Raw genomic sequence first — 3661 nt, forward strand, 5'->3', positions numbered from 1 at the left:
ATTCAAGTACAAATCTGTTATTCTGACTTCTACAGTGTTCTATACCTTATTACCAGTTATAACTATGAATTCCTCATAGAACTGTGTCATTTGACCATGTCAGTTTGCATCTCTTGTGCCTTAATATGAAAAACAAAGCAATTTTTTAAATTTGTAGGTTTTCTATTGTTAAATTTCATATGTATGAAACCCAAATAATATGAACTTATTTTACTACTAAGAAAATGTCTATATTACTGATGTGTACAAATTATTTTCCAAGTTTAATTATGCTTTTATGAAAGAAGTCTCATTAGACAATGGTTTTAATAGCATTGGAAAAATATTTTGCCTATAAAAATTACCAGATGGTTAACACAGTTGCGACATCAAAATGAGTTATATCTTGTGAAAATATTATTTTCATGTCAATCAAAATTTATATATATTTATTGTCTATATTTCCATGAAATCATCCAGAGGTGTTCAGGAACATCATCACAGTAAAGCAATGACTTTTATTTTGTTGTCCTTATAATAGGAAGATTGACACTTTTTCAGTCTAAAGTCAAGAGGCATTCTGAATATAGTAAAGCCTCACCAATTGTTTATAAAACTTAGGGTTTCTTATTTAGTGTAGCAGTAATACAGAAGATATCTTCATTGTCAACTCTTACTAAGTTTTTATTGTGCCATATCTTTGAAACATTTATTCCTAAAGTAACTGATGAAAGTACTTTTATGCTAAATTTAAATACCATAGGACTGTGCTTAATGTGGCCTGTAGTTATCTAGATTTTTATGTATATAGGTATGAATGTATTTCAGGTCCCCTGAATTTCAATAAATACCACATTAAAACCAGACATGACAGTTAACTGCTAAGATGAGCATCAGTATTGTCCTCCAAACCACCACCGAGAGAACACTGTTTCTCCATAAAGGCTGGGTCTGAGTCATCAGAGATGTGAAGGGCTTGAGCTACCAAGTGACTACCTTACTTGGAAACCTAGAAAAATCACTTTGGACTGTCAGGAGGAGGATTCCCCAGGAAAAACTGACTACAATAAACCCTAAACTAATGAATACTAACAGCGTATCCAGAGCCTTCCGTTCGTGATAAGTGTTCTGTGGATTGGAAACTCTCCTAGAGGAGGCGCTCTAGCTCCTAGAAAAGCTCCTTGCTTCCTTCTGCCACAGATCGCTGGTGAAGCAAATGGCCTTCCTCAGATCCGCCTGTAGTGTTGGCCTCTCAATACAACTCCTCTTCAGGAAGCTCTTGAAGCTGCCGCTTTGCCTATGCCTGCTACCTTCATGTTCTTACGCACTCTGAAGTGAAACTTGTAAGACAAGCTCATCTTTTCCACAGCTCTCCAAAGGCCCCGCAGGAGTCCTGGGAACTTACCATAGTTAGGCCATGAGTGATTAGCTTTTTCAGGAGATTGAACATACGGTCAAGAGAAGAAAAAAGAAACTTTTAAAATGACTGTTTATCCAAATCTAATCCTTCTCTCTGGATCTTTTCCCCTGCCAAGGTTCAGAAGACTTGTTCCTATAACCCTTTTCTAAGGAACTATATTTTATGGGTTGAAAGTTATTCTCATAATCTTCTACTTTAGATTTGTCCCATTAGAACGCAAGGTTCACAGATAAATAACCTATAGCTGGTAAGATATGCATTTAAACTATACCCTTTACCTCAGATAAAACTGGATTCTAAACACACTCCCAAGAAGTAATCCTATTTCATCGGGGCTCTCTTTACTTTCTTTTACTAAATATTACCTGCCCCAAAATGTGAAATTAAACTGGGAAGTCTCTGGAGATAGAAATTCTAATAAAGCCAAGCCTTCAAAAATGCAGAACCACTGACAAGAGTTTAGCTGGAAATTGACAGGCACGTCATGGGATTCCGCATTCGAAATACTCCTGTTGGAAGTCGCAAATGAAACTGTTAATGAGATAGCATAAAGGTATGAATAATTCCCATTGAAGAAAAATGTCTGCCTGTGAATATGAAATTATAAGAAGGTAAGAAATATCATTATTCTTTCAAGATATCAGCTCGCTTTGGTTTCCTTCTACTGAAATTATGAGGAGTGGAAGCAACCAGTAGGAAATGTTTAATTGACCTGAATGATTTGCTAAACACCAGAACCAAATTCCAAGTGAAGCACAATTTTCCTTTCCCACCACTCACTATCAAAAGGGACACCTATTTTTAAAAAATGTTTCAAGCCAGGCTATTTATGGGGGTAAACAAGGTTCTCTGTGGGCCAGTGTATAATAATAATCATTCAGAATAAATTTGTTTATAAATGCATGTGATGTGTGAATATATATCAGGCAAAGTAGTAGCTCTTTTCATTTCTAATGAGGAAAATGTATTGCAAAGTAGACTCACCATTCCTACAGGATTTATGAGAAATAACTTTTACTTGTCATGGTGAATTATGTTAAACTGTACCTTTAAAATTATTCTTGCTCATTCTGTGTTATTTGATTTTGTATTTTTAACAGTAACCGCACGGGTGTTTAATAAATGGTTGTTGAATTGAAAAAGCATGTTCTTCAGCCCGATTATGGATGAGACACCACTTTAATTTACTAATATATCCAAGACTAGGTAATTCTGTCCCCTTAATGTGGCAGGAGATGGTGGCATCGCTTCTTCAAAGCCATTAGATGGGTACTTTTCAAGCTTATTTTTCCTCGTTTCTGATAGATTTCCTGGCAGATTCAAAAGAACATCTTCCAGCTTGCTTCACACACGTTTCTTAAGTGGATTGCCACCAACACCTGTATTTCCTGGAATATTTAAATAAACAACATTAAAATCAGTTTGTGGTTATTAGATATTTGCACAATGATCAGTGTTTCTAACACGCGAAACATGCAGAGTGCTGGGCAGCAGGCTGAGCGCAGGTTCGTCCAAATGCCTGGTGAACAGAATATTTAAAGCATGCGTGAGAGTAGCCGTAAGTAAAAAATCTGAATGTCACCCACTTCCAAAAGTCATTAGCCACGCCTAAAATAGCCAGGGCTGATTTGGGTGTATCTGACACCAAATATGCCTCAGTGATTTTTGGACGTTGCTTCTGAAAGCAGCTGAGGCAACTGCGCCATGATTTTCACAGTGCCGAGGTTTGGCAGACACACAGAGTTCATCGTTGAGTTTCTGGAACTCGGCACTGAAGCCTCCAAGCTGCCCAGACTCAGTTTGAACGAGAGGAGCCAGTGACGCCTAAGAAATCCGCTCCCCCCAACCCCCCGCTGGTCTCATATTTGCTAGATGTGAGGTTTAGGAAAACAAATGGAAGAATTTAAGTGTTAAAGAAAACAAAACAAAACAAAAAAGTAATGACCAATCTAGCAATTTTCACCACCTCTCAGATCAGTAGAAGCTTTTCAGATGAATGGCCTGTGGTTTCAGTGTCAATCTTAGATGGTAAACTGGGGCCCAGTTCCTGTGGTCTAGTTCTGCTTCTCCTTCCACTGACTTTCAAATTCTGTGAGCTGACCTGAGCTTACCACTCTACTCTTTTATGAGAAACAACTGAAAAAGGAGGAGAGTGGGGAGATGGGGTAACCCACAGGAGAGGGGAATGATGGGCATGAAGGGGGGCACGTGATGTGAGGAGAACTGGGTGTTATACACAACTAGTGAATCACTGAACACCAC

The sequence above is a fragment of the Enhydra lutris genome, unplaced genomic scaffold (assembly GCF_002288905.1).
Source record: "Enhydra lutris kenyoni isolate GAN:26980312 unplaced genomic scaffold, ASM228890v2 scaffoldscaffold11, whole genome shotgun sequence".
Lineage (NCBI taxonomy): Eukaryota > Metazoa > Chordata > Mammalia > Carnivora > Mustelidae > Enhydra > Enhydra lutris.